The sequence below is a fragment of the Bombina bombina genome, chromosome 2, assembly GCF_027579735.1.
Source record: "Bombina bombina isolate aBomBom1 chromosome 2, aBomBom1.pri, whole genome shotgun sequence".
NCBI classification, from domain to species: domain Eukaryota; kingdom Metazoa; phylum Chordata; class Amphibia; order Anura; family Bombinatoridae; genus Bombina; species Bombina bombina.
The window spans coordinates 937,534,486-937,561,321 of NC_069500.1; the positions used below are offsets into that span (position 1 = coordinate 937,534,486).

At 42.6% G+C, this 26,836-nt stretch overlaps 1 protein-coding gene across 1 annotated transcript in view; it reads right to left on the reverse strand.

Moving 5' to 3' along the window:
* The window catches only part of SCARB2 (scavenger receptor class B member 2), a 365,930-nt gene that overhangs the window by 133,092 nt on the left and 206,002 nt on the right, over positions 1-26,836 (reverse strand). The gene's annotated exons all lie outside the window — the stretch shown is intronic.

Sequence of the window (26,836 nt, forward strand, 5' to 3'; positions counted from 1 at the left end):
AACACCAAAATTATTCTACCACGATTCAGAGCACAGATTTTAAACAACTTTCTAATTTACTTTTTTTTTACTATTATTACATTTTATTTGTTCTCAACTTTCGTTGAAAATCGGGGACATAAGCTCAAGAGCGTGCACATGTCTGGAGCACTATATGGCAGCAGTTTTTCAAGAATGTTAAAGGGACACTGAACCCAAATTTTTCCTTTTGTGATTCAGATTGGGGGCCTATTTATCAAAGGTCTTGCGGATCAGGTCCGCAAGACCTCTCTGAATGCGGAGAGCAATACGCTCTCCGCATTTAACATTGCACTAGCAGCTCACAAGAGCTGCTGGTGCAACGCCGCCCTCTGCTGACTCGCGGCCAATCAGCCGCCAGCAGGGAGGTGTCAATCAACCCAATCGTACTCGATCGGGTTGATTTCCGGCGATTCCTGTCCGCCTCATCAAAACAGGCGGACAGGGTTATGGAGCAGCGGTCTTTAGAAGAGTCTGAAGACTCGCCAAAAATACGGGCCCACAAGCTCCGTTCGGAGCTTGATAAATGGGCCCCAGAGCATGCAATTTTAAGCAACTTTCTAATTTACTCCTATTATCAATTTTTCTTTGTTCTCTTGCTATCTTTATTTGAAAAGGAAGGCATCTAAGCTAAGGAGCCAGACAATTTTTGGTTTTGAACCCTGGACAGCACTTGTTTAATGGTGCTGTCCAATCAGCAAGGACAACCCAGGTTGTTCACCAAAAATGGGCCGGCATCTAAACTTACATTCTTGCTTTTCAAATAAACATACCAAGAGAATGAAGAAAATTAGATAATATGAGTAAATTTGAAAGTTGCTTAAAATTGCCTGCTCTATCTGAATCACGAAAGAAGAAATTTGGTTTCAGTGTCCCTTTAACCATTTGCAAGATCACTAGATAGCAGTACTATTTCCTGCCATGCAGTGCTCCACACACCTACATAGATATCTCTTCAACAAAGAATACCATGGGACGAAGACAATTTGATAGAAGTATTTTTTTTTTAAATTGCATGCTCATTTTTGGCTTTCATGTCCCTTTAAAGGTTCATTAAATTATACTAAAAGAAAGGTGCAAACAACATATAGCATATATTATAATCTGGGCACAGAGAAAAGGGAATGTAGCTAAAAAAACATCAATGTATTAAATAAATTAATATTGCATTAAATAAAATAAGACATTGTGAGTGACATTTATATCAGTAAAACTGTCACAGATGAAAAAGGGTAAGATAAAGCTGTCTATTTTTATTTTGAAACTAACAGCAAGTAAAACTTAGACATGGAGATATTAAAGCCAAAATTAAAGTCTCATGATTCAGGCAGAGGATGCAATCAAAACATTTTTCCCCCCATTTACTTCCATTATTAAATTGTGCACACTCTTTTTATATGCACACTTTCTGAGGAACCAACTTCTACTGAGCTCCTATTGAGCATGTGCTAGAATTCATGCGTCTGTGATCCGCTGATAGCTGTCACATGATACAGGGGGATTACAACACCTGGCCACCAGGAGGAGGCAAAAGACACCCCAGCCAAAGGCTTAAATATCCCTCCCACTTCCCCTATCCCCCCAGTCATTCGGTCGAGGGCACGAGGAAAAGCAGGCGAAACATCATGGTATAAAGGTGCCAGAAAAAATTAAAAATTGGGGCCACCCAAACAAAATATTCACACAGGCGGGGTTGTGGACTCTCCATGCCAGGAAAGAAAGGAATTTATCTAGTAAGCATACATTTTGTTTTCTTTCCAAAGGCAGGGAGAGTCCACAACTTCATTCCTTACTGTTGGGAAACAATACCCAAGTTCCAGAGGACACTGAGTGAATTAACTGGAGGGAACTAAAGAAAAGAGGCAGGCCCTAATCTGAGGCACCACCACCTGCAAAACCTTTCTCCCAAAAGCTGCTTCAGCGGAAGCAAACCCGTCAAACTTGTAGAACCTTGAAAAAGTGTGTAAGAAGGACCAAGTAGCCGCCTTACAAATCTGATCCATAGAGGCTTTGTTCTTAAAAGCCCAGGAAGAGGCAACCACCCTAGTGGAATGAGCCGTTATCCTCTCATGAGGCTGTTGACCCTCTATCTTGTAAGCCAAATGGATGATACTCCTTAACCAAAAAGACAAGGAAGTTGCGGTGGCCTTCTGACCCCTGCACTTACCTGTATACAGAACAAGCAAGAATGAAGATTGTCTGAACTCCTTAGTAGCCTGAAGGTAAAACTTCAAGGCACGAAACACATCCAAATTATAGAGTAACCTTTCCTTAGCAGAGGAAGGATTTGGATACAGGGAAGTAACCACAATCTTGACGTTTTGGTCGAACACAACCTTAGGAAGGAAACCTAACCTTGTACGCAAGACTGCCTTGACAGCATGAAAGACAAGGTAAGGGGAATCACACTGTAAGGCTGAAATCTCAGAGACTCTGCGAGCTGAGGCAATGGCTAACAAAAACGAAACCTTCCAAGATAATAACAAAATGTATGCTTACCTGATAAATTTCTTTCTTTTGCGATGTACCACGGATTCATCCTTACTTGTGGGATATTATCCTTCCTAACAGGAAGTGGCAAAGAGAGCACCACAGCAGAGCTGTCTATATAGCTCCCCCCTTAACTCCACCCCCCAGTCATTCGACCGAAGGCCAAGGAAGAAAAAGGAGAAACTATAAGGTGCAGAGGTGACTGAAGTTTTGAAGAAAAAATACCATCTGTCTTGAATAGACAGGGCGGGCCGTGGACTCGGTACATCGCAAAAGAAAGAAATTTATCAGGTAAGCATAAATTTTGTTTTCTTTTGCATGATGTACCGAGTCCACGGATTCATCCTTACTTGTGGGATACCAATACCAAAGCTTTAGGACACGGATGAAGGGAGGGACAAGACAGGAACCTAAACGGAAGGCACCACTGCTTGCAAAACCTTTCTCCCAAAAATAGCCTCAGAAGAGGCAAAAGTATCAAAATTTGTAAAATTTTGAAAAGGTATGGAGCGAAGACCAAGTCGCAGCCTTACAAATCTGTTCAACAGAAGCATCATTTTTAAAAGCCCATGTGGAAGCTACCACTCTAGTAGAATGAGCTGTAATCCTTTCAGGAAGATGCTGTCCAGCAGTCTCATAAGCCAAACGGATGATGCTTTTAAGCCAAAAGGAAAGAGAGGTAGCCGTAGCCTTTTGACCCCTATGCTTTCCAGAATAGACAACGAACAAAGAAGATGTTTGACGAAAATCTTTGGTTGCCTGCAAATAAAATATCAAAGCACGAACCACGTCCAAGTTGTGCAACAGATGTTCCTTCTTACAAGAAGGATTAGGACACAAAGAAGGAACAACAATTTCCTGATTGATATTCCTGTTAGTAACAACCTTAGGTAGGAACCCAGGCTTGGTACGCAAAACCACCTTATCAGCATGGAACACAAGATAAGGTGAGTCACATTGTAATGCAGATAGTTCAGAAACTCTTCGAGCTGAAGAGATAGCAACTAGGAACAAAACTTTCCAAGATAAAAGCTTAATATCTATGGAATGCATGGGTTCAAACAGAACCCCCTGAAGAACTCTAAGAACCAAATTTAGACTCCATGGCGGAGCAACAGGTTTTAACACAGGCTTAATTCTAGCTAAAGCCTGACAAAAAGCCAGAACGTCTGGAACATCTGCCAGACGCTTATGTAACAAAATAGACAGAGCAGAAATCTGTCCTTTTAGGGAACTAGCTGACAATCCTTTCTCCAATCCCTCTTGGAGAAAAGACAAAATCCTAGGAATCCTGATTTTACTCCAGGAGACGCCTTTGGATTTGCACTAAAAAAGATATTTACGCCATATCTTATGATAGATTTTCCTGGTAACAGGCTTTCGAGCCTGAATCAAGGTTTTTATGACCGACTCAGAGAAACCCCGCTTTGATAGAATCAAGCGTTCAATCTCCAAGCAGTCAGTTGCAGAGAAATTAGATTTGGATGCTTGAATGGACCTTGAATCAGAAGGTCCTGTCTCAGAGGCAGCGACCATGGTGGAAGAGATGACATGCCCACCAGGTCTGCATACCAAGTCTTGCTTGGCCACGCAGGCACTAAATCACTGATGCTCTCTCCTGTTTGATTCTGGCAATCAGACGTGGAAGGAGAGGGAAAGGTGGAAACACATAAGCCAGGTTGAATGACCAGGGTACTGCTAGAGCATCTATCAGTACAGCCTGAGGATCCCTTGACCTGGAACCGTAACAAGGAAGTTTGGCGTTCTGACGAGACGCCATCAGATCCAATTCTGGTGTGCCCCATAGCCGAACCAGTTGAGCAAACACCTCCGGATGGAGTTCCCACTCCCCCGGATGAAAAGTCTGACGACTTAGAAAATCTGTCTCCCAGTTCTCTACACCTGGGATATAGATCGCTGACAGATGGCAAGAGTGAGCCTCTGCCCATCGGATTATCCTTGAGACCTCTAACATTGCTAAGGAACTCTTTGTTCTGCCCTGATGATTGATATAAGCCACAGTCGTGATGTTGTCCGAAACCTGATGAATCTGGCCGAAGCCAGCTGAGGCCATGCCTAGAGAGCATTGAATATTGCTCTTAATTCCAGAATATTTATCGGTAGGAGAGCCTCCTCCCGAGTCCACAAACCCTGTGCTTTCAGGGAATTCCAGACTGCACCCCAGCCCAGAAGGCTGGCATCTGTCGTCACTATAACCCATTCTGGCCTGCGGAAACACATTCCCTGGGACAGATGATCCTGTGACAACCACCAAAGAAGAGAGTCTCTGGTCTCTTGATCTAGATTTATCTGAGGAGATAAATCCGCACAATCCCCATTCCACTGATTGAGCATGCAAAGTTGCAGTGGTCTGAGATGCAAGCGAGCAAATGGAACTATGTCCATTGCCGCTACCATTAGACCGATTACCTCCATACACTGAGCCACTGACGGCAGAGGAATGGAGTGAAGACCTCGGCAGGTGGACAAAATCCTTGATTTCCTGACGTCCGTCAGAAATATTTTCATGTCCACTGAGTCTATCAGAGTCCCTAGAAATGAAACTCTTGTGAGGGGGGAAAGAGAACTCTTTGTTACGTTCACCTTTTACGTTCACCTAGCCAAATCTCACCCAACACTAAGTCCGTATGAGATTTGGCTAGTTGGAAAATCGACGCTTGAATTAGAATGTCGTCTAGATAAGGCGCCACTGCTATGCCCCGTGGCCTTGGAACCGCCAGAAGAGACCCTAGCACCTTTGTGAAGATTCGTGGAGCCGTGGCCAACCCGAAAGGAAGAGCCACAAACTGATAATGCTTGTCCAGAAAGGCAAACCTGAAGAACTGGTGATGATCTTTGTGGATAGGAATGTGTAGATACGCATCCTTTAAGTCCACAGTGGTCATATATTGACCCTCCTGGATCAATGGTAAGATAGTCCGAATGGTCTCCATCTTGAAGGATGGGACTCTTAGGAATTGGTTTAGGATCTTGAGATCCAGAATTGGTCTGAAAGTTCCCTCTTTTTTGGGAACCACAAACAGATTGGAGTAGAACCCCTGCCCCTGCTCTGCTTTTGGAACTGGGCAGATCACTCCCATGGTAAAAAGGTCTTCTACACAGCGTAAGAACGCCTCTCTTTTTGTCGGGTATACAGACAATTGAGAAAGATGGAACCTCCCCCTTGGAGGAGAATCCTTGACATCTAGAAGGTATCCCTGGGTTACAATTTCTACTGCCCAGGAATCCTGAACGTCTCTTGCCCAGGCCTGAGCAAAGACAGAGAGTCTGCCCCCTACTAGATCCGGTCCCGGATCGGGGGCTACCCCTTCATGCTGACTTAGTGGCAGCAGCAGGCTTTTTGGCCTGTTTACCCTTGTTCCAAGCCTGATTAGGTCTCCAGGTTGGCTTGGATTGAGCAAAGTTCCCCTCTTGCTTTGCAGCAGAGGAGGAGGAAGTGGGACCACTCTTGAAGTTTCGAAAGGAACGAAAATGATTTTGTTTGGTCCTTGTCTTATTTGACTTAACACCTCTTTCACTTTACCCTTCCTGCTTAGAGCCGGCAAAGAGAATGACTGGGGGGTGGAGTTAAGGGGGGAGCTATACAGACAGTTCTGCTGTGGTGCTCTCTTTGCCACTTCCTGTTTGGAAGGATAATATCCCACAAGTAAGGATGAATCCGTGGACTCCTTACATCATGCAAAAGAAAATTTAATATCAACAGAATGCATGGGCTCAAATGGAGCCTGTTACAAAACACGAAGAACAAGATTGAGATTTCAAGGAGGAGCAACAGGTTTAAAGACCGGTCTGATTCTAGTCAGAGCCTTAAAGGATTTTACATCCAGAAGATCAGCCAATCTCTTGTGCAACAACACCGATAAGGCCGATATATCTGGTCCTTCAGAGAACTGGCAGAAAGACCCTTCTCTAAACCGTCTTGGGGAAAGGATAGAATTCGAGCAACCTTCACTTTGTGCCATGGGAATCTACGTTCCTCACACCAGTGGAGATAAGTCCTCCATACCTTATGGTATATCTGGCGAGTAACTGGCTTATGAGCCTGGATCAAAGTGTCTCAGAGAATCCTCTCTTGAACAAACTAAATGTTCAATCTCCACGCAGTCAGCCTCAGAGAATCTAGATTTTGGTGTAGGAAGGGGCCTTGAATTAGAAGGTCCTTCCAAAAGGCTAACCTCCAAGGAGGAGATGATGACATTCTCACTAGATCTGCAAACTAGGTCCTTCAAGGCCAGGATGGAGCTATTAGAATCACAGGAGTTTGTTCCTGTTTAATGCAAGCCACTACCCGAGGGAGAAGAGGCAATGGAGGAAAACATAATTTATGCTTACCTGATAAATTTATTTCTCTTGTAGTGTATCCAGTCCACGGATCATCCATTACTTATGGGATATTCTCCTTCCCAACAGGAAGTTGCAAGAGGATCACCCACAGCAGAGCTGCTATATAGCTCCTCCCCTAACTGTCATATCCAGTCATTCGACCGAAAACAAACAGAGAAAGGAGAAACCATAGGGTGCAGTGGTGACTGTAGTTTAATTAAAATTTAGACCTGCCTTAAAAGGACAGGGCGGGCCGTGGACTGGATACACTACAAGAGAAATAAATTTATCAGGTAAGCATAAATTATGTTTTCTCTTGTTAAGTGTATCCAGTCCACGGATCATCCATTACTTATGGGATACCAATACCAAAGCTAAAGTACACGGATGATGGGAGGGACAAGGCAGGATTAAGCGGAAGGAACCACTGCCTGAAGAACCTTTCTCCCAAAAACAGCCTCCGAAGAAGCAAAAGTATCAAATTTGTAAAATTTGGAAAAAGTGTGAAGCGAAGACCAAGTCGCGGCCTTGCAAATCTGTTCAACAGAGGCCTCATTTCTAAAGGCCCAGGTGGAAGCCACAGCTCTAGTAGAATGAGCTGTAATCCTTTCAGGGGGCTGCTGTCCAGCAGTCTCATAGGCTAGGCGTATTATGCTCCAAAGCCAAAAGGAAAGAGAGGTTGCCGAAGCTTTTTGACCTCTCCTCTGTCCAGAGTAAACGACAAACAGGGTAGATGTTTGACGAAAATCTTTAGTAGCTTGTAAGTAAAACTTCAAGGCACGGACTACGTCCAGATTATGTAAAAGACGTTCCTTCTTTGAAGAAGGATTAGGACACAATGATGGAACAACAATCTCTTGATTGATATTCTTGTTAGAAACCACCTTAGGTAAAAACCCAGGTTTGGTACGCAGGACTACCTTATCTGCATGAAAAATCAGATAAGGAGAATCACATTGTAAGGCAGATAGCTCAGAGACTCTCCGAGCCGAGGAAATAGCCATCAAAAACAGAACTTTCCAAGATAAAAGTTTAATATCAATGGAATGAAGGGGTTCAAACGGAACTCCTTGAAGAACTTTAAGAACCAAGTTTAAACTCCACAGGGGAGCAACAGGTTTAAACACAGGCTTAATTCTAACCAAAGCCTGGCAAAATGCCTGGACGTCTGGAACCTCTGCCAGATGCTTGTGCAAAAGAATAGACAGAGCAGAAATCTGTCCCTTTAAGGAACTAGCTGATAATCCTTTGTCAAAGCCCTCTTGGAGAAAAGACAATATTCTAGGAATCCTAACCTTACTCCATGAGTAATTCTTGGATTCACACCAATAAAGATATTTACTCCATATCTTGTGGTAGATTTTCCTGGTAACAGGCTTTCGTGCCTGTATTAAAGTATCAATGACTGATTCGGAGAAGCCACGCTTTGATAGAATCAAGCGTTCAATCTCCATGCAGTCAGTCTCAGAGAAATTAGATTTGGATGATTGAAAGGACCTTGTATCAGAAGGTCCTGTCTTAGAGGCAGAGTATGGTGGAAAGGATGACATGTCCACTAGGTCTGCATACCAAGTCCTGCGTGGCCACGCAGGTACTATCAGAATCACTGATGCTCTCTCCTGTTTGATTTTGGCAATCAGTCGAGGGAGCAGAGGAAACGGTGGAAACACATAAGCCAGGTTGAAGAACCAAGGCGCTGCTAGAGCATCTATCAGCGTCGCTTCTGGGTCCCTGGACCTGGATCCGTAACAAGGAAGCTTGGCGTTCTGGCGAGACGCCATGAGATCCAACTCTGGTTTGCCCCAACGATGAATCAACTGAGCAAACACCTCCGGATGGAGTTCCCACTCCCCCGTATGGAAAGTCTGACGACTTAGAAAATCCGCCTCCCAGTTCTCCACGCCTGGGATATGGATTGTTGACAGGTGGCAAGAGTGGTACTCTGCCCAGCAAATTATTTTTGAGACTTCTAACATCGCTAGGGAACTCCTGGTTCCCCCTTGATGGTTGATGTAAGCCACAGTCGTGATGTTGTCCGACTGAAATCTGATGAACCTCAGAGTGGCTAACTGAGGCCAAGCCAGAAGAGCATTGAATATCGCTCTTAACTCCAGAATATTTATTGGAAGGAGTTTCTCCTCCTGAGTCCACAATCCCTGTGCCTTCAGGGAATTCCAGACTGCACCCCAACCTAGAAGGCTGGCATCTGTTGTTACAATTGTCCAATCTGGCCTGCGAAAGGTCATACCCTTGGACAGGTGTACCTGAGACATCCACCAGAGAAGAGAATCTCTGGTCTCTTTATCCAGATTTAGCAGAGGGGACAAATCTGTGTAATCCCCATTCCACTGACTCAGCATGCATAATTGCAGCGGTCTGAGATGAAGGCGCGCAAATGGCACTATGTCCATTGCCGCTACCATTAAGCCGATTACCTCCATACACTGAGCTACCGAAGGGCGCGGAATGGAGTGAAGAACACGGCAAGCATTTAAAAGTTTTGATAACCTGGACTCCGTCAGGTAAATTTTCATTTCTACAGAATCTATAAGAGTCCCTAAGAAGGAGACTCTTGTGAGTGGGGATAGAGAACTCTTTTCCTCGTTCACTTTCCACCCGTGCAACCTCAGAAATGCCAGAACTATCTCTGTATGAGACTTGGCAACTTGAAAGCTTGACGCCTGTATCAGGATGTCGTCTAGATACGGAGCCACCGCTATGCCTCGTGGTCTTAGAACCGCCAGAAGTGAGCCCAGAACCTTTGTAAAGATTCTCGGGGCTGTAGCCAACCCGAAGGGAAGAGCTACAAATTGGTAATGCCTGTCTAGAAAGGCAAACCTTAGAAACCGATGATGATCTTTGTGAATCGGTATGTGAAGGTAGGCATCCTTTAAGTCCACTGTGGTCATGTACTGACCTTCTTGGATCATGGGTAAGATGGTCCGAATAGTTTCCATTTTGAAAGATGGAACTCTGAGGAATTTGTTTAAGATCTTTAGATCCAAAATTGGTCTGAAGGTTCCCTCTTTTTTGGGAACCACAAACAGATTCAAATAAAAACCCTGTCCTTGTTCCGTCCGCGGAACTGGATGGATCCCTCCCATAACTAGGAGGTCTTGCACACAGCGTAGGAATGCCTCTTTCTTTATCTGATTTGCAGATAGCCTTGAAAGATGAAATCTCCCTTGTGGAGGGGAAGCTTTGAAGTCCAGAAGATATCCCTGAGATATGATCTCCAACGCCCAGGGATCCTGAACATCTCTTGCCCACGCCTGGGCGAAGAGAGAAAGTCTGCCCCCTACTAGATCCGTCACCGGATAGGGGGCTGTTCCTTCATGCTGTCTTAGAGGCAGCAGCAGGCTTTCTGGCCTGCTTGCCTTTGTTCCAGGACTGGTTAGGTTTCCAGGCCTGCTTAGATTGAGCAAAAGTTCCCTCTTGTTTTGAAGCGGAGGAAGTTGATGCTGCACCTGCCTGAAATTTCGAAAGGCACGAAAATTAGACTGTTTGGCCTTTGCTTTGGCCCTGTCCTGAGGAAGGGTGTGACCCTTACCTCCAGTAATGTCAGCAATAATTTCCTTCAAGCCAGGCCCGAATAAGGTCTGCCCCTTGAAAGGAATGTTGAGTAATTTAGACTTCGAAGTCACGTCAGCTGACCAGGATTTAAGCCATAGCGCCCTGCGCGCTTGGATGGCGAATCCGGAATTCTTAGCAGCTAGTTTAGTCAAATGAACAATGGCATCAGAAACAAATGAGTTAGCTAGCTTAAGTGTTCTAAGCTTGTCAATAATTTCAGTCAATGGAGTTGTATGGATGGCCTCTTCCAGGGCCTCAAACCAGAATGCCGCCGCGGCCGCGACAGGCACAATGCATGCAAGGGGCTGTAAAATAAAACCTTGTTGAATAAACATTTTCTTAAGGTAACCCTCCAATTTTTTATCCATTGGATCTGAAAAAGCACAACTGTCCTCAACCGGGATAGTAGTACGCTTTGCTAACGTAGAAACTGCTCCCTCCACCTTAGGGACCGTCTGCCATAAGTCCCGTGTAGTGGCGTCTATTGGAAACATTTTTCTAAATATAGGAGGTGGGGAAAAAGGCACACCCGGTCTATCCCACTCCTTGCTAATAATTTCTGTAAGCCTTTTAGGTATAGGAAAACATCAGTACACACCGGTACCGCATAGTATTTATCCAGCCTACACAATTTCTCTGGTACTGCAACTGTATTACAGTCATTCAGAGCAGCTAATACCTCCCCAAGCAACACACGGAGGTTCTCAAGCTTAAATTTAAAATTAGAAATCTCTGAATCAGGTTTCCCGAATCAGAGATGTCACCCACAGACTGAAGCTCTCCGTCCTCATGATCTGCATATTGTGACGCAGTATCAGACATGGCCCTTACAGCATCTGCGCGCTCTGTATTTCTCCTAACCCCAGAGCAATCGCGCTTGCCTCTTAATTCAGGCAACCTGGATAATACCTCTGACAGGGTATTATTCATGATTGCAGCCATGTCCTGCAAGGTAATCGCTATGGGCGTCCCTGATGTAATTGGCGCCATATTAGCGTGCATCCCCTGAGCGGGAGGCGAAGGGTCTGACACGTGGGGAGAGTTAGTCGGCATAACTTCCCCCTCGTCAGAATCTTCTGGTGATATTTCTTTTATAGTTAAAGACTGATCTTTACTGTTTAAGGTGAAATCAATACATTTAGTACACATTCTCCTATGGGGCTCCACCATGGCTTTCAAACATAATGAACAAGTAGTTTCCTCTGTCTCAGACATGTTTAAACAGACTAACAATGAGACTAGCAAGCTTGGAAAACACTTTAAACAAGTTTACAAGCAATATAAAAAACGTTACTGCACCTTTAAGAAACACAAATTTTGTCAAAATTTGAAATAACAGTGAAAAAAGGCAGTTACACTAACAAAATTTTTACAGTGTATGTAACAAGATAGCAGAGCATTGCACCCACTTGCAAATGGATGATTAACCCCTTAATACCCAAAACGGAATAATAAAAGACAAAAATGTTTGTTTTTTTTTAAACAGTCACAACAACTGCCACAGCTCTACTGTGGCTTTTTACCTCCCTCAAAAACGACTTTGAAGCCTTTTGAGCCCTCCAGAGAAGTCCTGGATCATGCAGGAAGAAGCTGGATGTCTGTGTCTGTAATTTTTGTTGTGCAAAAAAACCGGCAAAATAGGCCCCTCCCACTCATATTACAACAGTGGAAAGCCTAACGCCTAGATTTAGAGTTCTGCAGCCAAAGGGGTGCGTTAGCTACGCGTGCTTTTTTTCCCACGCACCTTTTAAATACCGCTGGTAGTTAGAGTTCACAGAATGGCTGGGTTTTCAGTGCGTTAGTGCGTAGAGCATAATTTAATGCCACTGCAACTCTAGATACCAGCGGTGCTTACGGACGCGGCCAGCTTCAAAAACGTGCTCGTGCACGATTCCCCCATAGAAAACAATGGGGCCATTTGAGCTGAAAAAAAACCTAACACCTGCAAAAAAGCCGCGTTCAGCTCCTAACGCAGCCCCATTGTTTTCTATGGGGAAACACTTCCTACGTCTGCACCTAACACTCTAACATGTACCCCGAGTCTAAACACCCCTAACCTTACACTTATTAACCCCTATTCTGCCGCCCCCGATATCGCTGACCCCTGCATATTATTATTAACCCCTAATCTGCCGCTCCGTACACCACCGCCACTTACATTATAGCTATGTACCCCTAATCTGCTGCCCCTAACACCGCCGACCCTTATATTATATTTATTAACCCCTAATCTGCCCCCCTCAACGTCGCCTCCACCTGCCTACACTTATTAACCCCTAATCTGCCGAGCGGACCGCACCGCTACTATAATAAAGTTATTAACCCCTAATCCGCCTCACTCCCGCCTCAATAACCCTATAATAAATAGTATTAACCCCTAATCTGCCCTCCCTAACATCACCGACACCTAACTTCAATTATTAACCCCTAATCTGCCGACCGAATCTCGCCGCTACTGTAATAAATGGATTAACCCCTAAAGCTAAGTCTAACCCTAACACTAACATATAATTTAAATCTAACAAAATAAATTAACTCTTATTAAATAAATTATTCCTATTTAAAGCTAAATACTTACCTGTAAAATAAACCCTAATATAGCTACAATATAAATTATATTATAGCTATTTTAGGATTTATATTTATTTTACAGGTAACTTTGTATTTATTTTAACCAGGTACAATAGCTATTAAATAGTTAAGAACTATTTAATAGCTAAAATAGTTAAAATAATTACAAAATTACCTGTAAAATAAATCCTAACCTAAGTTACAATTAAACCTAACACTACACTATCAATAAATTAATTAAATAAAATACCTACAATTACCTACAATTAAACCTAACACTACACTATCAATAAATTAATTAAATACAATATCTACAAATAAATACAATGAAATAAACTAACTAAAGTACAAAAAATAAAAAAGAACTAAGTTACAAAAAATAAAAAAATATTTACAAACATCAGAAAAATATTACAACAATTTTAAACTAATTACACCTACTCTAAGCCCCCTAATAAAATAACAAAGCCCCCCAAAATAAAAAAATGCCCTAACCTATTCTAAATTAAAAAAGTTCAAAGCTCTTTTACCTTACCAGCCCTTAAAAGGAACTTTTGTGGGGCATGCCCCAAAGAATTCAGCTCTTTTGCCTGTAAAAAAAACATACAATACCCCCCCCCAACATTACAACCCACCACCCACATACCCCTAATCTAACCCAAACCCCCCTTAAATAAACCTAACACTAAGCCCCTGAAGATCTTCCTACCTTATCTTCACCTCGCCGGGTATCACCGATCGGTCCTGGCTCCAAAATCTTCATCCAACCCAAGCGGGGGCTAGTGATCCATAATCCTGCGGCTGAAGAGGTCCAGAAGAGGCTCCAAAGTCTTCATCCTATCCGGGAAGAAGAGGCGATCCAGACCGGCAACCATCTTGATCCAAGCGGCATCTTCTATCTTCATCCGACGAGGAACGGCTCCATCGTGAAGACCTCCAGCGCGGATCAATCTTCTTCCTCAGATGTCTAACTGAAGAATGACGGTTCCTTTAAGTGACGTCATCCAAGATGGCGTCCCTCGAATTCCGATTGGCTGATAGGATTCAGCCAATCGGAATTAAGGTAGGAAAATTCTGATTGGCTGATGGAATCAGCCAATCAGAATCAAGTTCAATCCGATTGGCTGATCCGATCAGCCAATCAGATTGAGCTCACATTCTATTGGCTGTTCCGATCAGCCAATCAGAATTTTCCTACCTTAATTCCGATTGGCTGATAGAATCCTTAACAAGAGAAAGAGGTATATGAGACTGAACCTCCATGGAACCACCAACGCATCTAATATCCCTGCTTGAGGATCCCTCAATCTCGACTCGTATCTGAGGAGCTTGGCATTTAGGCGAGAAGCCATGAGATCGAATCTCTGGCGTTCCCCATCTGAGACAAATCGGTGCAAACACCTTGGGGTGGAGAGACCATTCTCCATGATGAAAGTATTCTTTGCTGAGAAAATCCGCTTCCCAGTTGTCCACCTCCGGAATATGGATAACAGAACACAGTTGTGAGCTTCCGCCCATTGTAAGATTAAGGAAACCTCCTTCATCGCCAGGGAACTCCTTGTTCCTCCCTGATGGTTGATGTAAGTGACTGAGGTTATATTGTCTGATTGAAATCTTATATATCGGTTTGAAGCTAGCTGAGGCCATGCTATTAACGCATGGTGAATCGCTCTGAGTTCCAGAAGATTCTTCAAGGGACCAAAGCTCCTGAGCCCTCCTGGGACTCCAGACAGCTCGCCAGCCTGAGAGGCTGGCATCTGTAGTCACAATCCCAAGCCACCAAGAAAGAGAATCTCTCGTCAAGTTGTCCAACACATTCGCCTGAGACAGCATACATAGTTGTAGAGGTCTGAGATGAAATCGAGCAAAAGGAATAAATGGCCATACGGGACACCTGTAACATTATACCCCTTTAAGGGGCGGTTACCTCAGGTGCATATAAATTACACTGGCTACATCACACCAATGCTTGGTATTGATGTATCCAGCCTGGATTAACTTCCTGTGAGCTAATCCCTTTTGCACCTGTGAAGCTAGTTTCTCTCCTGTGGATTCTGGGGAAATTTGCCTACTTCTCTCTCTCCCTGGATCCGGAGCCCTGCTACTCTCACCTGCTCTGTAGTGGACTTTCAGTTCCAGCTGACTACCGGGTGACGTCACTCCCACGAGCCGCATCCACTGTGTCTCTCAGAAGCTGTTCTCAGCCTCTGCTGCAGCGTCTCTGCCTTGTGCTCTCTCTCCTACAAGCCTCATCAGCTGTGTCTCACACACCCTGCTTCCAGCAGCTGCTGCAGCCTCTCTGCTTAGTGCTCTCTCTCCCAAGCAAATGATTGTGCCTCTCTGACTGTGAGCTTTTTCTTCAATATTCCTCTGCTTGTTACTTAAATCTCGGTAAGCTGAGTATTTATTTTTCCCAGAAATTGATGATTTCTTCAAGGCCATGTCAGATTTATATGAGGACCCCAACAGGCAACTCACAGCAGATTTTAAGTTGCGTAACTTAAAGCAACATAAGAGGCCTGTTGAGGAATATATCTCTGAATTTAAGATTTGGCAAAGGGATTCCCAATGGAATCAGGTTTCCCTAAAAAATCAATTTAGAATAGGGTTGTCTGAAAATATTAAGGATGAGCTTGCTAGACTAGATCTCCCAGAAACACTTGACTCACTTATGTCTTTAACTATAAAAATAGACAGAAGAATTAGGGAAAGGAAACAGGAAAGATATTCCCCAGACTCCTATACCAAGGTTACCACCCCTAAAACTTATACACCCTCTCATAAGAGCCAGGATGAAGCCATGGAGATAGGGTTCATTAGAGGACCCCTGTCCCCAGAGGAAAAGTCACGCAGAAAAGAACTGGGACTCTGCCTCTATTGTGCCGCAAAGGAGCATTCTGTTTCTGACTGTCCTTCTTTAAAGATACAAAGATCAGGTAAGACAAATTTTACCTCAGATCATTTACTATCTTTAACAGCACAAAATCCTGCATATTTCATTATTACTATCTCTTTACAGTGGGGACAAAACCGACACAGTCTTAAGGCCGTTTTGGATTCGGGAGCCTACGCTAGTTATATAGATATAAAAGTTGTACAAGAAAATAAAATACCTATTATTGCAAAGAAAAAACCTGTTTCTGTACAATTAATTGATGGAAGACAGTTAGAGTCAGGACCCATCACACACCAAACAATTACCTTATTAGTCACTACTCATGACATACACCAAGAGTTCATTTCTTTTGACGTTATTCCTTCACCCATTTTTCCTGTTGTATTAGGTCTACACTGGTTGAATAAACATCAGCCCCTCGTACATTGGTCAGAAAAAACACTTGAATTTAATTCACAATATTGTACCACCACATGTTACCCTATACAACCTCTTCTATCTGTCTTGGAAACTAACATCCCTCCTGTTTATTCAGATTTAAAACAAGAATTTGACAAACAGGAGGCAGAAACCTTGCCACCCCATCGGGAGTATGATTGCCCCATAGATCTAATCCCTGGGTCAAAAGTTCCATATGGACACATATTCCCACTTTCTAAACCTGAGCTTGATACGTTAAAAGAATATATCAATGAGAATCTCAGGAAGGGATTCATTAGACCCTCCACTTCCCCTGCAGGGGCAGGAATATTTTTCGTAACCAATAAAGATAAAACCATACGGCCAATCGTTGACTACCGCGAATTGAATAAAATAACAAAAAAAGATCGTTATCCTCTTCCACTCATCCCTGAATTAATCGAAAGATTACATGGCTCATCCATTTACACTAAGCTTGATCTAAGAGGAGCTTATAATTTAATAAGAGTGCGTTCTGGGGATGAGTGGTAGAACATATAAAACATGTTAGGATAGTCCTCTCAAGACTGTTAGCTCAAAACCTGTATGTGAAACCTGAAAAGTGTACCTTTCATTCCCCTGAAATCACTTTCCTTGGGTATCATATATCATCTAAAGGGATATATATGGAGAAAACAAAGATCCAAACCATTCTTGATTGGCCTATACCAAAAACCAGAAAACATATACAAAAGTTTTTGGGATTTTCTAACTTCTATAGAAAATGTATTAAAAACTTTTCAGCAATAGTTAAACCCCTAACTAACTTGACAAAAGCCAATGTTCCTTTTGAATGGAACAAAGACGCAAATCACTCCTTCAATGTTTTAAAAAAATCCTTTACTACAGCACCTATTCTAGCATACCCTGATCCACAAAAACAGTACATACTAGAGGTTGATGCCTCATTCTACGCTATAGGAGCTGTATTGTCCCAAAAGAATCCCAAAACAAATAGGACACACCCTGTAGCATATTATTCAAGAGTGTTAACAACCTCTGAAATAAATTACCATATCGGTGAAAAAGAGCTCTTGGCTGTTAAAAGCTCTCTTGAAACTTGGAGACACCTTTTAGAAGGTACAATAGAGCCTATAATTATTTTCACTGATCATCGCAACTTAGAGTACCTAAAAACATCTTGCACGTTAACATCTAGACAAGTGAGGTGGAGTTTATTTTTCTCAAGATTTAATTACATCATAACCTATAGATCGGCTTTAAAGAATACCAAGGCCGACATACTTTCTAGGCTTCCTTCTCCTCCTCCTAAGATTCAGATGTGTAAACCCCTAGTTCCATTAGATAACATAGTGGGGACTTTAGCCATATCAACCACTGAATTAAAAGAGAAGCAACTAACTGATACTACTAAAGTGCTATACAACTTAACACAAGGAGAGAATGGGTTATACTACCATGACACAAAACTATGTACCCCCTTCACTAAGGGAACAAGTTCTCTCCTCTTGTCATGAATCTCCCCTTTCAGGTCACCCTGGTATGAACAAAACTTATGACTTAGTTACAAGATCCTACTGGTGGCCTCACATAAACACAGAAATAAGAAACTACATAAAATCATGTTCAGTTTGCACAACCTGTAAAACCGATAGGAATAAACCCACAGGGTTTCTTCTCTCCCTACCAGTTCCAGACAGACCGTGGAAAGACATTGCTATAGATTATATTGTTGATCTACCTGTATCTGAAAAGAATAACACAATAATCGTTATTGTTGATCTCTTCACTAAAATGGCACTTTGTGCCTTATTATAATTTGCCAACCGCACTGGAAACTGTAAATATCCTTATAAAACATGTCATCTGCCTACACGGCTTACCGAACACTATAACATCAGACAGAGGTTCACAATTTACCTCTAAGGTTTGGAAACAGTTATGTTCATCCCTTAACATTGAACAACGGCTTTCTACCGCATTCCATCCCCAAACCAATGGACAAACGGAGCGTACAAACCATTGGTTGGAGGAATATATAAGATGTTACACCAACCAACAACAAAATAACTGGACAAAATTACTTCCCCTAGCGGAATTCGCACATAATAATACTTACCATTCAACAATAAAAGCTACTCCTTTCTTTGCTAATTATGGCTACCATCCGAGCTTTCATCTACACCCCGAAATCATCACTGACTGCCCAGTCATTGATGATCTTACTAACACTATGCTTGAAACATTCTCTCAACTTTATGACGCTATAAAAATTGCCCAACAGAGGCAAAAGAAATACTACGACCTCAGACATCGTCCTCCTCCTTCATATGTTCTTGGGGATCTTGTTTGGCTCTCTATGAGGAACTTACGGATCTCCGTGCCCAGCAAGAAGTTTCATAAACTTTTTATTGGTCCTTTCCCCATCATTAAAATAGTGAATGAGAATGCTGTTACTCTCCAATTGCCCCCCTCTCTTAAAGTACACCCCACGTTTCACGTCTCACTCCTCAAACCCTACAGTTCACTTCGGAATCCTTTGGACCCTTCTGTTCCTGTGTTGCCTATAGCTCCGGATGTGGAATATGAGGTTGCTGCCATCCTTGACTACAGGAAGGTTTCTGGTCGTCTTCAGTACCTGGTACATTGGAAGGGGTACCCTTCTGAGGAGGATTCTTGGGAACCTTCGGTTAATCTCTCCGCTCCCAGGTTGGTCTCTCTTTTCCACAGAAGATTCCCGGATCGTCCTAGACCTTGATCCACGGAGTGGTTGCTCTTAAGGGGGGGGTCCTGTAACATTATACCCCTTTAAGGGGCGGTTACCTCAGGTGCATATAAATTACACTGGCTACATCACACCAATGCTTGGTATTGATGTATCCAGCCTGGATTAACTTCCTGTGAGCTAATCCCTTTTGCACCTGTGAAGCTAGTTTCTCTCCTGTGGATTCTGGGGAAATTTGCCTACTTCTCTCTCTCCCTGGACCCGGAGCCCTGCTACTCTCACCTGCTCTGTAGTGGACTTTCAGTTCCAGCTGACTACCGGGTGACGTCACTCCCACGTGCCGCATCCACTGTGTCTCTCACAAGCTGTTCTCAGCCTCTGCTGCAGCGTCTCTGCCTTGTGCTCTCTCTCCTACAAGCCTCATCAGCTGTGTCTCACACACCCTGCTTCCAGCAGCTGCTGCAGCGTCTCTGCTTAGTGCTCTCTCTCCCAAGCAAAGGATTGTGCCTCTCTGACTGTGAGCTTTTTCTTCAATATTCCTCTGCTTGTTACTTAAATCTCGGTAAGCTGAGTATTTATTTTTCCCAGTTCATATTTTCTAAGCTTTAGTTGCTTATTTTGTTTATTCATTGCAATGAAGGTATTTGTTATTTTTAAAGTCATGTCTGACTAAATTTGAACTACCATATGCTGCCAGGGGTAAATAGTTCTACATATTTTCATGACAACTGACTAGTATATTAAAATCATAATAAAATATATGTAAAACCCTTAGCCATGAGTTATTACATATATTTAAAAATGAAACACTCACTCAAGTTTTTATTTGGTAACCATACTTTTTATATATTGGAAAATCTATTCATGAATTATTCTCACAATAGACCTGTTGAAAGCAGCGTTACTAATAAACTTTCACACACCTGTTACAACACCATAAATCCAATTACTTCCATGCATCGGGCCAATGAAGTTCAGTTCTTAGAGAGGTCTGGAGCGAGAGACAACTCGCCATTAGCTTGGCCCCTCTTTGATCCATTCGGAAAATTTTAATGCGGACAGAGTCTATGACCGTGCCCAGAAAAACCACCCTGGTACTGGGAACCAGAGAACTCTTCTCTAAGTTTATCTTGCATCCATGTGACCGAAGCAGATTCAGAAGAGTTTGCGAATGTGCTTCTGCCAAAGGAAAAGTTGGAGCCTGAACCAAGATATCGTCCAGGTAAGGGGCTACCGCAATACCCTGTGATCTGGCTACGGCTAGAAGAGCACCCAGAACCTTTGTGAATATCCTTGGAGCAGTAGCTAAACCAAACGGCAGAGCTATGAATTGGAAATGCTGATCCTGAAACGCAAATCTCAGGAACCGAAAATGATACTGATGAATCGGGCGTCCTTCAGGTCTATTGTAGTCATGAATTGTCCCTCCTGTAATTAGAGGGAAAATCGATCTGATGGTTTCTATCTTGAAGGAAGGGACCTTAAGAAATGTGTTGAGATATTTTAAGTCTCAAATTGGTCTGAATGTTCCCTCCTTCTGGGAGACCACAAAAGGTTGGAGTAGAACCTTAGTCCTCTTTCCGAGATGGGAACCAGGACTATTATTCCCAGGGAAGATAGATTCCGGACGCAATCTAAAAATGCTGTCCTCTCCTCTGGTCTTGAAGATATCCTGGAGAGGAGGAAACTGCCCCTAGGAGGATGAGATTTGAACCCTATCTAACACCCATGGATCCTGTACGTCCTGAAACCAGGCATTTGAGAAAAAAGAAAGTCTGCCTCCTACTCGATCTGATCCCAGATCAGGGGCCGTCCCTTCATGCAGATTTGTTATATGTAGGTTTCTTAGTCTGTTTGGATTTGTTCTAAGTCTGGGGAGGTTTCCAAGTATCCTTGTCTTTCAGTAGAATAATCTGCATGTTTGCATCACAGATAAAAGAATTTGCAATTCCCAGAGCCTTAATTATATCCTGAATCTCCTCCTTCAATAAGCTCAGATAGAGAGTCAGCCCAATAGGTAGCTGCCCCTGCAAACACGACAATCCCGGCTGCAGGCTGAAAAAGATATCCCATGTGTTGAAACATCTTCCTTAAATCACTCTCCAATTTATTATCCATAGGTTCCCTGAAAGAAGAGCTATCCTCCAGGGGAATAGTAGTGCGCTTGGTGAGTGTAGAAATGGCTCCATCCACCTTAGGAATGGAACCCCACAATTCCAGATGAGCCTCAGGAACTGGGAATAATTTCTTAAAAAGTAGAAGAAGGGGAGAATGGAGTTCCAATCATCTCCCATTCAGAAGAAATAATCTTTGCCATGCGAACATGGATCGGGAAGGTCTGTGGAGCCTTCTTAGCCTCATAAACTATCTAGTTTCTGAATTTTTGGTTCCTCTGGAAGCTTTGCTTCAGGAACCTCTAGGGTAGATAAGACTTCCTTTAGAAGGAAGCGCAGATGTTCAATCTTAAAATCTAAAAGAGGGATCCTCAGAAGGAACTGTCTTAACATCAGAGATTTCTGACTCCAACAGCTCGCCCTCAGAGGCTACAGAGGTTAATTCATCCTCAGAAAGCTGGGACATACTAGCCAAGTCAGATTGAAAATTAGAATAAATCTAGGTTTGTAGAGTTATGTTTAGCCTTTCTCTTCTGTTTTCCAGAGACAGGCAAGGCACTTAAGGCCACGGACAAAGCAGGCTAACTGCGTAGTAAAGTCCGCAGGGAAAAATCGCCCTCCTGTAGGAGAATTAGGAATTTTGCGGGGAACCGCATGTGAAAGAGGTTTAAAAACAGGTTTAGGAGTAAGGCTAGACATATCCTGGACAACTGAGTCCTTAGAGGTAGACGGATTAGAGGCACTAAACTTATTAGAAGGGCTACCATTCTTGGACCCTTTTTTGATTTAAAGAACATCACCTAGACAATTGGAACAAAGTTGTGCAGGGGGGCATACTATGGTCTCCTCACAGTACAGGCAATTATTCAAAATAGGCACTGACGCTATAGAACCCCCTAGAGGGTTAATATCAGAGTCCTCCATCGCTTTGGATATATCCCCACACAATGAGAGAAAAATCCTAGAATGTGTGACACCTTTATTCCCACACCAATAGCTGGGACACTCACCACCTCCTAGTGTCTTAGTAAAGACCCTTATGGATTCCCCGACGATAAAAAAATCAGCCTGATGGAGACCGGATCGCAAGTGAATTTCGGAAGGAAAGCGCACCCAATCACGTGGTACGCAAAAGGAGCCGCCCCTGCTAACTAGAAAAATGTGCACTAAAAATGAACGGCGCAACAGTCAAAACCGAAAGTAAAACACTTTGACTTCCAAAGTCCAATACAGCCTGAGCCAAAAAATACCCGGTACCCTTCACAAGTGCTCCCATGTAAAGCATCACATAAGCCCCAACTGCGCCCACACAATTCCATACATAAGGAGAATTGATAACCCGTGATCCCATAGAGGGTCATGTGTCACACAGTGATCAAACTGAGTCCTGCAGTCTTTAGAGGAATAATTAGCACTACTAGGGACTATCCCCAGGATCGATCTTGCTGTGGAACAGACCAGCCTTTCATGGTTTGACACTTCCTCTGGAATTTCTGACAGGGACCTGAGAAAATAAAGGGAGAACAGTGTAACTCATCCTCCTCTAGTGAAAAAAGGCAAAGAATGACTGGGGGGATGGGGGAAGTGGGAGGGTTATTTAAGCCTTTGGCTGGGGTGTCTTTGCCTCCTCCTGGTGGCCAGGTGTTGTAATCCCAACAGTAAGGAATGAAGTTGTGGACTCTCCCTGTCTTTAGAAAGAAAATATATGCAAGTATCATTGCAATAAACAATCATAAATAATACCTACAAGAAGAAGGGACATAAAGATAAAAGAAGAGAAAGAAAAGATAAAGGAGGAAAAAAGCTCACGGTAGAAGTATCATCTAATACTATAGTGATGTTTAGCAAATTTACAGTAAATATGTGTATATTATTAGATTACATAACCTCTGATATGTTTTTCAAACACAGAACAGTAATTTGAAATAAAAAAAAAACGGAATATGACATTCAGAAAATACTCTGATTTCCCTGTGTAGCTATAGTAGATTTTATCTAAAGATAAGACATAATTTACCACCTGGACCTATTGATAAAACATTGGAACCAGTACTTTTTTCCAGGACCTGGGTATTAAACTTTTAGCACAGTTGATCATACACTGAAAAATCTGTGCACAGCGAATTATAGGAAGGTGGTTAAGAAGAATTATTGTGCTAAAGGGATGTCCCCAGAATATTGTTGATACATTTAGCAATCGTTTCCAAGTAAAAGTCTATAGAAGGACATGACCACCATATGTGAGACAGAAAGACCTCTTCTCTATATTGCCTCCAGCACATGGGGATGCTCTAGAGAATATACAGTGTAACCTGGTTGGGGAAAGATACCACCTGGAGAGAATTTTACAGTTTTGTTTGACTATTGTGAAGGATATAGAGGATTTTTAAAAATATTTAAATGTTTTACATCATTGTGAGGTAGTAAAAGTAGTATTAAATACCTTCATCCATTTAGATACATAAGTAGTAATAGTATCAGAGTAAGACCCCTGTAGAAGTTTATATGTAAGAGAAAAATGTGCTATGGTCATACAGGGGTTATTGAATAACTTTTCAAAGGGAGTGAGAGATCTAGTTAGATCAGCTTTATAAGGGCTTGTCGAAATGAAATGACACATTTGAACCATTTGTCAAGAGAAGGGCCAATCTCAGTATTGACTGAGTTTTAAGCGATTCATTATTTAAAAGTAGATAAAAATACAATTTTTACTTAAATAAATTTGTCTTTCTTTCGGGATGATGAGAGTCCATAGTTGTCCATAATTTCAAAATGGTAAAATATGGAAAAGGTATGGACCAAGTTGCAGCCTTGCAAATCTGTTCCAAGGAGGCATCATTTTTAAAGGCCTAAGTAGTAGATACAGACCTAGTAGAATGAGCAGTTACTCTTTTTTTGGAGGTGGTTTCCCCACAATCAAGTAAGCATTAGGAATAGTCTGCTTTAGCCACAAAGCCAAGCCTACAGCTTTAGACTTTTGACCCTTTCTAGGGCCTGAAAAGTGGACAAATAAGCTAGAACTCTGTGCTAAATCTTTAGTAGCCTGAAGATAAATTCTTAAGGCTCTGACAACATGCAAATTGTGCAGTAGGCATTCCTTAGAGTTAGAAGGATTTGGGCACAGTGAAGAACGACAAATTCCTAAATATTTTTTTCTGAATTAGTACATAACTAAGAAGGGGTGATCAGAAGACAGAGCTGATAATTCAGAAACGCTTCTAGCAGAAGAAAGAGCTAGAAAAAAAAGAGAACATTTAAAGACAATAACTTTAGGTCCAGAGTATGCATAGGTTCAAAGGGGGGCCTTGCAAAACAAAAACAAAACGGATAATGCCAAACATTTGACCCTTTAAAGAACTAGCCGATAAACCCTTATCCAGTCCTGAAGGAACTGAAGAATTCTGGGGATTCTTAAAGAGAGACAGGCTTTCTAGCATGCAGTAGATAGAATCTGAGAAACCTCTGTTTTTGAGAACTAGGAGTTCTATCTCCACACAGTCAAATTCAGAGATTTGAAATCCATGAGACAAGGGTCCTTGAGAGAGCAGATCTATCCTTAGGGGTAGAGTCCATGGAGGAAGAGATGACATCTGGATTGGGTCCGCATACCAAGTTCTGCTGGGCCATGCTGGAGCTATCAAAATTAGAGAAGCCAATTCCTGTTTGATTCTGGAAATGACTCTTGGAAGAAGAACAAACGGAGGAAATAGATAGGCTAGTCGAACGTTCCAAGGACAGACTAGCGCATCTATCATGAGAGCTCTTGCATCTCTTGACTTGGAGCAATAAACCGGAAGTTTTCAATCTGGATGCCATTAGATCTATTTCTGGAAGATACCATCTCAGGACTAATTGATCCAACACATCCTGATGAAGAGAGCATTATCCTGGATGGACAGATTGATGACTTGGGTAATCTGCTTTCCAACTGTTCACTCCAGGAATGTGAATGGCCGATAGGGTGCAGTGGTTTTCCTGTGCCCAAGACAGAATGCAAGATACCTCTCGCATAGCTAATTTTTCCTGTTTGAGAAGGGGCCAAGACTAATGGGCCCAAAGAATTTCACAAAGTTCTAGGATGTTGATAGGTAATCTCACCTCCTGAGGGGACCATACTTCCTGCGCCCTTCGGGAATCCCAAACAGCGCCCCAACCCCATCAGGCTTGCATCTATATTGACTATGGTCCAGATAGGCAGAAGAAAAGACGCTCCAAGGTTCAAATAGGGGCTTTCCTTCAACTATGAGAGAGATAGTTTGACTGAAGAACTGAACTCTATCTGCTTTTTCAAATTGAAACAATCCTTTGACCACTGTTGAAGCATGGACTACTGGAGAGAACGAAGATGAAAGCGAGCAAAAGGTACCGCATCTGACGCTGCTACCATAAGACCCACTACTTCAAAACATTGTGCAACAGATGAAGAATAAGCCATCTGTAGGAAATAACAGGCAGTCTGCCTCTTTCAACCTCTCTCCTCTGAAGCCAAGAACAAATTGAATGGGGTGAGGAGGGATTAAAGTTCTTGTGAGGGTTCTTGACCTTCTCCTAGTGGCAGGAAATATATCCCACATGTTATGAGCACTTATAGACTCATCATCTTATGAAAGAATTGGGATGTGTGAGGTTTTATTATCTATTGAAGGAAGAATGTTAGGCCTAGATTTAGCGGAAGCCGTCAAAACCAGCGTTAGAGGCTCCTAACGCTGGTTTTTACCGCCCGCTGGTATTTGGAGTCAGCCAGGAAAGGGTCTAACGCTCACTTTGCAGCCGCGACTTTTCCATACCGCAGATCCCCCTACGCCATTTGCGTATCCTATCTTTTCAATGGGATCTTTCTAACGCCGGTATTTAGAGTCTTGGCTGAAGTGAGCGTTAGAAATCTAACGACAAGACTCCAGCCGCAGAAAAAAGTCAGTAGTTAAGAGCTTTCTGGGCTAATGCCGGTTTATAAAGCTCTTAACTACTGTGCTCTAAAGTACACTAACACCCATAAACTACCTATGTACCCCTAAACCGAGGCCCCCCCACATCGCCGCCACTCTATTAAAATTTATTAACCCCTAATCTGCCGCTCCGTACACCGCCGCCACCTACGTTATCCCTATGTACCCCTAATCTGCTGCCCCTAATACCGCCGACCCCTATATTATATTTATTAACCTCTAATTTGCCGCCCCCAATGTCGCCGCCACCTACCTACACTTATTAACCCCTAATCTGCCGACCGGACCGCACCGCTACTATAATAAATGTATTAACCCCTAATCCGCCTCACTCCCGCCTCAATAACCCTATAATAAATAGTATTAACCCCTAATCTGCCCTCCCTAACATCGCCGACACCTAACTTCAAGCATTAACCCCTAATCTGCCGACCGGAGCTCACCGCTACTCTAATAAATTTTTTAACCCCTAAAGCTAATTCTAACCCTAACACCCCCTTAAGTTAAATATAATTTTTATCTAACAAAATAAATGAACTCTTATTAAATAAATTATTCCTATTTAAATATAAATACTTACCTGTAAAATAAACCCTAATATAGCTACAATATAAATAATAATTATATTGTAGCTATTTTAGGATTAATATTTATTTTACAGGCAACTTTGTATTTATTTTAACCAGGTACAATAGCTATTAAATAGTAAATAACTATTTAATAGCTACCTAGTTAAAAT